This window comes from Helianthus annuus, chromosome 9 (assembly GCF_002127325.2).
Source record: "Helianthus annuus cultivar XRQ/B chromosome 9, HanXRQr2.0-SUNRISE, whole genome shotgun sequence".
NCBI lineage: Eukaryota > Viridiplantae > Streptophyta > Magnoliopsida > Asterales > Asteraceae > Helianthus > Helianthus annuus.
In genome coordinates, this window is record NC_035441.2 from 25,635,348 (window position 1) to 25,647,991 (window position 12,644).

The 12,644-nt window shown below is 34.4% G+C and overlaps 1 long non-coding RNA gene across 1 annotated transcript; it reads right to left on the reverse strand.

Annotated features, from left to right (window-relative positions):
- Positions 1 to 2,701: 2,701 nt before the first annotated feature.
- On the reverse strand, positions 2,702 to 5,177 carry LOC110863838. The gene is made up of 6 exons (XR_004866784.1): positions 4,718 to 5,177; positions 4,390 to 4,631; positions 3,777 to 4,103; positions 3,620 to 3,703; positions 3,052 to 3,237; positions 2,702 to 2,964 (listed from the first exon to the last, which is right to left on the reverse strand). It is a non-coding gene; the product is annotated as an uncharacterized LOC110863838 (long non-coding RNA).
- Between the last annotated feature and the right edge of the window lie 7,467 nt (positions 5,178 to 12,644).

Here is a 12,644-nt window from a genome sequence, read left to right on the forward strand (position 1 = left end):
TATGTATATTCTTTAAATAGACCGGGTTGATTTTGTTGGCGGCATATGTGATGGAAAGAAGTGGAAACATAAGAAATAGTCCATGGATATTGGGGGTGGGGTTTCATCCGGATCGGACGGTGGTTGGAACCCTGTTTTGGTGGCACACCTGTCAGACCTGCCATCTTAACTTTCTCAATATCTACACAACTTCCCACGCTCCTTTCTTCGTGCGTCTCTGTCACGGCAATGACCAATTCCTTTCTTTAATTTCTCAATACATATAGTGTTTTATATTTATACTTATTTAACTATTTTAATTTAATGCTCCCACAATACAAACGTTTGAAAATTTGCATCTATCGTTATTTAGTAAAGTGAAACAACAGCATAATTTATAATTTAGAATGTGATGTTTTATATATTATTGATCACCTATTTTTTTCTAAAAGAGTAAAATAAATGATCATTTATTTTATTTATACCATTAAAAATGTGCTTCGTCATTATATGTCACTTAAAAACTTGTATTTTTTATTTATTTATTATGGTTAGGACAGAGTATCGTTCTTCTTTACATGACAGAGTTTCGTTCTTCTTTACGTTACTGGAAAAGTAACTTCTATCAACGTAATTTTCACTCGGGGATAAATTAATATCTTAAAAGAAAATAATGTTGAAAACTAAGATCTAAATGGATCACCGATTGATAGTCACATATAAAATTATGTTTTTTTTTTTTCTGAAATCTGTTTGACCACATTTGGACTAGTGTATCATGATTGAGAATGTTCGACATGAAGGTGAGTTGTGCCCGTTAATCCTTTGGGGTATAATACTAAAAAGCCAATTAGAGTGGTGGTAAAATTTTTACTTTATTTTGCATATTTATTGTTTGATCATATTATTAGTTGGTGTTGGTTGTAACTCTTGACATACGTTAGGATACTTGTTTAGATAGTACACTTGTTTAGAAAGTACGATGGAAATGTTCCATTTATGACCACTTTGTTGTAGAAATTTCTAGGTTATAGGAAGAAATCTATGTTCACAGCAAACCAACACAAGACCTGTTGATGAAGCAAAATTGGGGAAGCAAAGCAATGTTTTAAAAACCGGTAAATATCGGCCGGTTATACCGGTATTACCGTTTCCAGATGTAAATCCGGTACGAAACACCCCGGTAAATAAGTGAAACGGCATAAAGTTTGTGCCGGCGGTAAAATCCAGTATACCGGTTTGAAACGTAATACCGGTATCGGCCCAGGGTTATTTTAGTTTGGGTTGTTACTTATTTTTATTATATGTTACTTGTCTTACGTAATTTTTATATATTATGATTATTCGTAACTAAAAGTTCTTATTTAATATTGTTTATATATATGTTTCTTATCTTACGTAATTTTTATATATTATAATTATTCGTAACTAAAAGTTCTTATTTAATATTGTATGAAACGAAAATAGTTGATGTATTCAACACTCAAATGGCTTAAACACATCGTACACTTTCATTTAAAAGAGCTTGTTGGAAAATTAAATGATTTTCGATTATCTTTTGGATTATTTTTTATTATGGATTTACTTTTAGATCATCTTTTAATATGTAATCATGCATTTTTGGATTAACTTTTGAGCTGATGTGTAATTTATGAAATTATAGATTAGCTAGTCAACCCGGTTGAACCGTTCAGTACAATCTGGTTCAACTGGTTGAACAATTTTTCAGCCTAATCCGGTTTGATTTAAAAACTGGTTTTTAAAACATTGAAGCAAAGTGTTGGAGGTAGAAAGAAGGGCTTCTTCTTCTGTTTTGGGACCATTCACAATCCCACTAGAGCATTATCGATGATCCAACAGTTATAAAATTAGGAGATCTTACGCTTCCGGTCCTTCAACAGAGGTACGTTTTATATATATTAATTAGAGTTAACTTTCGTTTTGCTCTCTGTGATTTGGTTACTTTAATGTTTTTGCCCCAATCATTTAAAAACGACCATTTTCCTCGATGTTTCGATCTTGTCGCCAATTTGCTACCCGACTCTAACTTCATCCATATTGTATGTTAACTGCAAGGGTATTTTGATAATTTCAAGTATAACGTAAAGGTACTTGGATCTTGTATTTTAACTTGAAATTACAAAAATATTATTTCAGTTAACATACAATATGGATGGAGTTAGAGGCAGGGAGCAAACTAACGACAAGATCGAAACATTAAGGAGGAAAATGATTGTTTTTAAATGATTGGGGCAAAACCATTAAAGTGACGAAACCATATGGAGCAAAACGAAAGTTAACTCTATTACTTATTTTCATCGTCAACAAAGTACTAATCATTTATTGTTTTTTGTTGATATCACCTAATGGACACACTACAAGAAAGTCGATTAATAGCGGCGACAAGAGTCGCCGCTAATGGTCCATTATATCGCCGCTATAGCCAATAGCGGCGACATGTCGCCGCTATTGAGTCGTCGCTAAAAATTGGCCGCTAAAGGGGTCACTGTCGTCGCTAATGACCTTGTCGCCGCTAATGGGTGTCACCTTTTAGCGGCGACATATATCGTCGCTAAACCGTCTTCACTAATGATTTAGACTCAATAGCGGCGACATGTGTCGCCGCTAAAAGTCAATTTTTTTTTTTTTTTTGCTGCATTTGCAGCGTTTCCTGTTACGAACAAACCTGCCAATTTCTAAATTTAACGCAACACAAACAGACTAAAAGTAACATAATGCTTTAGGTACTAAAATCGCATAAAACATTTACATACAATAAACATCCTAAAAAATCCCAAAAGTAACATCCTAAAAGTCGATTAATATCCGTACAAAATAACCGCAACAAAGAATTCAAGTTAGGTCGTCATCGTCATACTCATCGTCATACTCATCGTCGGGTGTGACTTGCTTTCCCCTCGCCGCAAGAAAGGATTCGAGTTGATTTATGAACGCCGGACTTTGGAACAAAGTCGAAACGTATTCCTACATTAACACATATCAAACCCAATATTATTAGCAAAAACATATAGTTGGTTTACTATATTTTTGAAGTCAAATTGTATAGTTTACCTCCGAAAACGGTTGTGCGGTTTGAGTCGTCGCATTACAAGTGTTCGATGCCTTATTCGAAGGTTTAGGCCCAAGCCCCCGGAACCATCCTCGTCGATCACCCAAAACGTTTTGAAACACGGCAACCTCATTCGGCTGGTTAGAACCGCTGCTTTCTGCGCCCATAATCTCGCGTTCTAGATTAAGCTGTATTTTACGAAGATGATTAAATATAAATACAAATAGAGTAAATTACAATTGGTTTCCTTTACGTTTCTACCATATTACAACCGGTGTCCTTAAAATAAAGATATTACAGGCTCCGTCCTTTATGTTATTTGTTTTTAACACCCTATGTCCTTTAGTGCTAAACTAGTATTATTTTGACAACAAATTGACCCATTTTTAACTGCATTTAACAACAATTCAAACCCCCCCTTTTTAACAGCAATTCAAACCCATTTTTTACAGCTTTGACTCTGTAATATCTTTAGTTAAAATGGTACAAACGTAAAGGACACCGGTTGTAATTTACTCATATAAATATAAATATAAATATATATATATATATAGATAGATAGATACTTACATAATTCTGCTCGGCTACCGGGTCAACAAAATTCCCATCTTTATCCGTGTGAGTTTTGCGGTACGTATCAAGACGTTTCAAACCCTATTTAACATTAAAACTTAGATGAGACGTTAAATAATCATAAACATACAAACACACACATATAAAACATTACATGTTTGTAGGCGGTGCTACTGTATCATGATGTACCCCCACGGTTTGGGAATTTTTGAAGTTGGCGGACTCTTGTATTTGCCTCACTTCTTGCAATATATTTGGGGTCCAAGAAGTGATCAATTGTTTTTAGCCAATTTTCATAAGGCATATCCTTGGGGTGGTGTGCCCTTGCACGTTCGAGATCGTCATAACCTCCATTGTCACGAAATTCTCCCTTAGCGTCGTTCTTGCGGTCGGAGTACCGCTTCATAAGCACTTGTCTAATGCCGCCTTTTAAGTCGCGCGCCTCCAAATCCTGTTCAACTTCATCGAAATTGAAACTCTCCTAGGAATTAAATACAATTGTTAAAACATTATATAAAAACGTTAAAACATTAACCTAGCGTTTACGGTTGCAAACGCAGCAGCAAATGGGTGTAAAAACACAGCCGTTTGTTGCTGCGTTTGCAGCCGTTTAACGGCGCGTTTACGGCTGCAAACGCATCAGCAAACGGCTGCGTTTTTACACCCGTTTGTTGTTGCGTTTGTAGGCGTAAACGCGACTTTAAACGGCTGCAAATGGCTGCGTTTTTGCAGCCGTTTAACACCAATAAATGGCCTAACTTATTTACCTTTAAGTGGTTCATCACGGCCTCCTTATAAGGAGTCGGAACTTTATCCCAGCCTATTCTATCAAAAGGGATGGTCCGCCACATGTATAAACCCGCCTCGCGTGCAAATAAGTCGCTCGTTTCACCAACAGGGGTAAACGTTACATCCCTATCGAATGTAAGAGAGACACGCCCCCCCGCTTTGACCAGCCGGCGAAGCTTTTGATTTTTGGCTTTACCCCTAACTTTCCTTGGGGGAACCGCTGCAATTAAAATAAAATTAAATATAATTAGTGACATCATTTATAATAAATGTAATAAAAGTACTAAATAATAATTGATAACTTACCGTCAATCTCATGCGTCCCTCTCCTAAAAGGATCCGGATTTGGTGGATCCCCAGCTCCATCTCCCCCATGTCCTCGGGGCATCACGTCCGCCATCAAGTAAACAAATACAAACCACAAAGAAAACATATTTCCTAAAAAGTTACAAATGTTAAAACAAGTGTATCAAATAGAAATTAGTAGAAAGTACAACAAGTTTAACTAATATGCAGATAAATATTTCAACAAGTGTTTTTCAAATACTAACTAATATAAATTACAACAAGTTTTCTCTTAATCAAACTCGATGTCATAATCGGGATCGTCCTCATCAACATCAGTCTCGACCTCCAACACTTCATCGACGGTAGTCGTTGGGGGACCAACTTCAGTTGCAGGCTCACCTGAAGTAACATGAGAAGACCCAATTTGAAAGTATTGGGTCAGGTCGATGACAAGTGGACAGTCAGATGAAGAGTTGTTGTGGACAACGTCAATATCTTCTAAGTCGTCATCAGCATTTTTAACCGGCTCGACGCGGTTATCATTTAATGGCCGATCCCAAATTTTTCGATGATTAATGTTCTCGACTACCCATCTAGGTTTATTTTTTTTGTTTCGAGACGGTTCTTGGATGAAGAACACTTGTTTGGCTTGCGAAGCAAATATGAGTTGATCATCTTTGTCCCATTCATGTTCAGTGCTTATACTAGTGATATTATTGTCATACTTTACACCCCTTCGAGTATCAAACCACTTGCACCGGAATAGGACAGTAGAATAACCATTTGTATAATTCAACTCAATAATTTCTTCTAATTGGCCATAAAATTTCACACCGTTCTCTCCGACCACTTCTACCCCAGAGTTTTGCGTTGCGCGTTTTGCATCACGTTCAAGTGTCATAAACCTAACACCGTTGACTATGCAACCAGCGTAAGTTTCAGCATTTATTTTCGCACCAATTGAAAGGGCATACAACTCTGGGTGGAATTCTGGAGAATTTTGTGTTTTCATCGAATGAACCTAACAAATATAGAGTAAGAATGCTTGTTATATATGTATTACCTATCCGATGTAGAGTAATGCGTGTTATATATGTTTTATACCTTATTAAGAAACCACCCCGGAAATTTCGTTTTAAGATCATCTTGGGGATGTGTAGATATGAACTAACGACAAAAATATTATTTCAGTTAACATACAATATGGATGGAGTTAGAGGCAGGGAGCAAACTAACGACAAGATCGAAACATTAAGGAGGAAAATGATTGTTTTTAAATGATTGGGGCAAAACCATTAAAGTGACGAAACCATATGGAGCAAAACGAAAGTTAACTCTATTACTTATTTTCATCGTCAACAAAGTACTAATCATTTATTGTTTTTTGTTGATATCACCTAATGGATATCAACTTTTATAAATTGATGATAAATGTACAAAAAGAATGACATCCATAATTTTCTTAGTCACCGGATAAAGGTTTTTAAAAACTTTGCCAAGGGTGTGTAGATTTGAAAACTAAAGGAATTTTATGACATGTTGGAAGATGTTTATGGGATGAGTGTGAAAATAAACTCATAGCATGAAGTCGACTTCAAATTGTTTAAATTGGAAAATATAGTGTGATGCACTTGAGGCGGCTTATTATAGAGTTATCCCGTCATTAAAGATATGTCACCTCATGTAATTGATTTTCCTTGAATAGAATGCCTTGTTAAAAGAAAGTTTTTCTCTTTTGAACACTTACATCAACGCTTCACTTCCGACAGTACGTTCTCTAATATATTCATTCACTTCTCTATATATCTCAAGCTAAATATATAAATCAAAATTTGTAATTGGGAATGAGAGATGAAAAAAAACAAAAACAATTAAAAGGACACCTAGAGTCGAAGTAATTAATTTTTTTAAATAGTTACCACCTTACAGGGTATTACAATATTTATAAATGTATATAAATGAGTCATCTCGAACACGACCTGAAAAGATACAATTTAAGTGGGTATGACACGACACGATACAAATACGTATATGCTTTGGGTTAGGGTTGAAGAATCCAACCCACCAACCGCCATCCTAACACTGTTGACATATGTATGATCGTCAGTTATTTGTTGTTGAAACGACATAATATACTAACCCAAGAATACAAAATGAACTGTCAATTTCATTTTAATCAATACTCTAAATTTATATATTTACTATAAAAATACAAGTATATATAAAACAGTTACATTTTAATTATAAAATAAAAAAAATACATTTTAATAACAAAAACTTATATCATTTTCTCTTTTAAGTTTTACATTTATCATATATATACCCAAAGGCAATTTAATTTATGAATTAAAAACACATTAGGAAAATAAAATAAAAAACAAATGGCTCAAAGGGCTCAACCCACGAACCCATATGCTTGTGTTGGACCTATAAAAGAATGGATAATATTCAAAAGCCAAAACATGACAAAGAGATCAAGAACTAAACAGATGATGAAGCGTTTCTCTCCTCAAAGATAGTGAACGTTGAACACCTAAATTAGAGCATCTATTGAAGACCACCTAACATCTGTTTGAAGCCTTTGAACCACTGTTTATGAAAACAAGATCTATTCAAGCCCTAAAGTCTGTTGAAGCAAAGGTTTGATGAATAAGACCAAACATCTGTCTAACCAAACAAATGTTTGGATCAAAGTAAAAGAGGGCAACCTAAACAGATGTTTCCCAATGTAACAATACTTGCTTTTTAACAGTGTTTAGCATAGTTAGAACAATTGTTTGATTTGTACACAACATTTGTGAAATCTTTTCTGTTAGGAATGTTAGATTCACTATCAGGATGATTTCAGCCAATTACAAACATAGCTTTTGTACTTAGTATATATAAATCTCACCTGTTAGAGATCTATTTTATCATTTCACGCACATTCTCTTTTGTACGAATAGATTTGCGAGTGATCAGGTTTGGGGTTTAGTTCTTAGTATTTAGCTTGGGTGGGATGGGCGGTTTAGGTTTTTAGGGGGTGGGGGTTTGGTTTAGGTTTTTTTTAGGTTTTCAGGGTGGGGGTTAGGTTTTATTTTGGGAGGGTGTGTGTGTGTGTGTGTATATATATATATGTATATATATAGGGGGAATGTTTAAATGATAACGCTAAATATTGTGAGAACCGTGAGAATGAATGAAAAAAACACGAGAACTTTGTCAAAAACAATTCAAATTCAAATTTTTTTACACGTATCGACTAGTTCTTTAGTCCAAATACACAAATACAATAGAATGTATTTTTGAAAAATATGTTCTTGATGAATGTGATGAGTTTATTATCCATAAGCTTATTTTTTTATTATTTATTAATAATCTAATATATAGTATAGATTTACTAAACATAAATGTCATTGATCAAGGGAGAGGGGTATGAATAGAAGAAAATATCAAAAGGTTATGCATTTTACCTTGACACTTCATATGTCATCTTAAAATTGGTTGATAGTTTACCATTTTGTATATCGGAAATGCTTTATGTATAAATATATATAGAGAGAAAGTGTAAAATACATTAAGGCTTAACGTACATCGCGTACGACAACGTGCGTGATTATGTTCTATAACATGTGTGATTAATGTTGTCAACATGCGTGATTATTGTTTTCAACATGCGTGATTTGGGTTTTTGAGTTTATAACATGCGTGACTTTAAAATGAACGTGCGTAATTATCTGTCGTACTGGTCGTACGTTAAAAGCTATTGTACGTTAACTGGCTTCTCTCTCTCTCTCTATATATATATATATCGTAAGTTTTCTTTTCATAAAGGTATAAGAATTACGATACTTGTTAGATCCTATAACTCAACAAATAATTGATTTCAACAATGAAATTATAAGTATGGAATACAAAATCAAATAATATCAGGAATGAAACAATAATCCTCTTAACATACTAATTAAAAATGATTACAATAATACGAATCCATAGATTACATGAAGAAAGTTTTCTTTTCATAAGGTATAAGATTTACGATACTTGTTAGAGCCTAAAACTCAAAATAAAAAAATAACTGATTTCAACAATGTAATTAAAAACATGGAATACAAAATCAAATAATATCAATAATGAAACAAAAATCCTCTCAACATACTAATTAAAAATGATTACTATAATAGAAATCCATAGATTACAGGAAGAAAGTTTTTTTTTCATAAGGTATAAGAATTACGATACATGTTAGATTTTAAAACTCAAAATCAACAAATAATTGATTTCAACAATGTAATTAAAAGTATGGAATAAAAATTTAAATAATATCAATAATGAAACAATAATCCTCTTAACATACTAATTAAAAATGATTACAATAATAGGAATCCATAGATTACAGGAAGAAAGTTTTCCTTTCATAAGGTATAAGAATTATGATACTAGTTAGATCCTAAAACTCAAAAATCATAAAATAATTGATTTCAATAATGTAACTAAAAGTATGGAATACAAAATCAAATAATATCAATAATAAAACAATAATCCTCCTAAGATACTAATTAAAAATGATTAAAATAATAGGAATCCATAGATTACATGAAAAAGATTCTTTATAGATTGTATAAAATTAGAAATTTTTATATCCGATATATTTCCTCAAGCTCATTCATAGTAATGACAACAAAGACAACTATGAATGAATGGTTATATGGCTGTCAATTGTAGATCATATAGGACTGCATGTGTGACAAACTTTAAGGTTGTTACAACATACTTTCAAGTCATGTGCTAATGTGTCCTATCTTGTTCTTTTATTTTTACAAAAAGAATTCAGCGAGTGTTGAATGCTAAGACTTTAGAGTGACTTTAGAGCTAGCTCTTGGCTAGAAGCTCTAGTTGTTGTTCATTATTTTTCTGACTTATTATTCAAGAGTTTCTTCGATACTAATTGTTAATTACACCTTATATTAAAAAAATCATCTACTAATTGTTAATTACACATTTAAAATACTTTAAACACTTAATTATCTACTTGTTATAACTTCAGATGATGAAACAGGCGCAACTTGTTGTTTGTGTTGTCTGTATACCATCTATCAGAGTTTAAATTTTGTATACTACAAGTTTTTGTTTCGTAGGAGCAATTTTTTTTTTTTTTTTGACCTCTTTACTGGTTTGCATATTAGTGCAAACGTTTCGGAGAGTATTGCCATTAAAGTTTAAATGAAATTTTTAATCGAGTTAATTACATAGTTAGTCCCCGTGGTTTGCACAAAGTAGCATACTTAGGTACTAATAGTTTAAAATCACATTCTAGGGTATTAACTTTTCATTTTGTAACATTTGGAGGTATTAACGTTATTTGTAGGTTTAAAATCACATTCTATTAGTACCTAAGTATGTTATTTTGTGCAAACCACAGGGACTAACTATGTTAATACCCTAGAAGTTAATACCTCCAAACGTTACAAAATGAAAAGTTAATACCCTAGAAGGTGATTTTAAACTATTAGTACCTAAGTTTGTTATTTTGTGCAAACCACAGGGACTAACTATGTAATTAACTCTTTTTAATCCTTTATATCCTATGATTACCTTTTAAACACATGTACAAACTCACATAAAATTCTTTACAACTCACAAAATACATTTAAAATTGAAATTATTTATTTTAAAAAATGTAGAAGATGTGTGATCACATGGGAGACATGTGAGGGTGGAGCCTACTAAGGGAATAAGTGTAAAAATGGGCATGCAACCCGTTTTTAGCGGAGGAAGGTCTCGTTGTCGGGTTTTTTGCCTCTCCTCGATCCCAAACTTTTTTACTCACTTCCATTCCTCTTCGTTTTGTTTTTTTTCTCCTGCTTAATCATTTTTAATAGTATTTTTTCCTCATTTTCCAATGTTGGTTATATGTTGTTTATTAATATAAGAGCTAATTACATAGTTAGTACCTGTGGTTTGCATAAAATAACATACTTAGGTACTAATAGTTTAAAATCATATTCTAGGGTATTAACTTTTCATTTTGTAACGTTTGGAGGTATTAACGTTACTTGTAGGTTTAAAATCACATTTTATTAGTACCTAAGTATGTTATTTTGTGCAAACCACAAGGACTAACTATGTTAATACCCTGGAAGTTAATACCTGTAAACGTTACAAAATGAAAAGTTAATACCCTAGAAGGTGATTTTAAACTATTAGTACCTAAGTATATAATTTTGTGCAAACCACAGGGACTAACTATGTAATTAACTCTTAATATAACATAATAAAACAAGAAACTTTATAAGGATATATTTTTTTAATCAGTGTTTTTTTCATAGCGAAGATTATTACATTAGCTACAGGGTGTTTTATACTATAGTTCAGCAGGATGTTTTTAAGTAACATATAACTGTTCTACTACAGGATGTTTTATAATATTATGTGACATACAATCTGATGAGCAGGGTGTTTTAAATCACAGTGAGTATACTACATTAGCTGCAGGAATGATTCTGATTATTTTGAAAATATAAAACACGAGTTAATTGCTCGGATAGTCCCTGTGGTTTGTCATTTTTTCACGTTTAGTCCCCACCTTTTTAAAATAGCATGTTTGTTCCCTGTGGTTTATCAAATTGTTACTCGGATAGTCCCTACACTAGATGACAGTTAAATTATTCAGTTAATTGTGTGTAAAGTGACAAAAATACCCTTACCTTAATAAAACTATAATTAAACATTAAATAAATATATATTAAAAGGCCCCACCCTTTTTATTTAAATATAATATTTAACCCCTATCCTACCCCACCCTAACCCATCTTCTTCACCCATTTACTACCACCAACAACAAAAATGACTGCCACCATCCATTTACCACCCCCCAAACCAACACCACCACCACCACCATCCATATCCACCTCCAAACCAGCACTACAACAACCGGCTTCACCATAGCACCACCTACTTCATATAATAAAAACAAATTTAATTAAAACCTATCTGTTCGGCAAGCTCCGCCATCGCCGGTGATCGGTACTGATGAGGATACGTCCCTAACCGGACCGAATCATGGCTACAAACAGATCGGGCCGGGCCTTGCACCACGAAACGAACCGGACCCTACGATGGTCCGGTGTAACTAACTAGGCCCCACCTCCATAACCGTCATGACAGCGACTGGTCCGACCCTAACTAACTCGCCACGTCAGCACACCCAAAAGCTATAAATATCCCGCCAAAGCCTCCAGCAAGGGGTAATCGCTACTCTCTCTCTCCCTGACTTATTTCCCCCTCACAAATACTTATTCTCACGCCCGAGCTTGGTCACAGAGAGGCCCCCCTCCCTGTGACGAGGCTAACGGCGTGCTTGTCTCTTGTGATCTTGCAGGTCTCTTGTCGGATCATCTGAAGTTCTACTCTGGCCAATTCGTATCAACTGGTTTTTGAGTCTTCAGTGGCGCCATCCCCTCGAATTCACATAATTCATTTCGTTGTTCTCATTTTTTCGAAGTAATGGCAGAATTACCAGCAGTAGTCTCCACCAGTCCTTTCCCATCTTACAATGATATATGGGAAGGAAATGCTAATTCCACAATCGCTTCAGCAGCAGTTATCGCTTCAGCAGCCTCGATAGGCTCCACATCGGCTCCTCCAGCTGCAAATGTTGTGGGTGGAAGTTCTGTCACCACACTGTCTGTTACCGCTCCAGTTGTCACGCCACTACCGAGTTTCGACAACGCTTTCCTCTTAAGGAACGCTGATCTGTTGCGACAGTTACAGCAGCAACAGCAGAGAGATGAGATGCTGCAAAGTCTCCGAACAAACTTGTTTACCAGTGCCTACTCAGGGGGAAACCCTGTCTCCGTCGGTCCTTTTGCTTCTGGATCTCTGGTAAGTTCTATGATCTCCACTTCTATACCACATGTTACACAATTCTCATCCGTAACAAGTGCTCCGATGAATAACGGTCTAA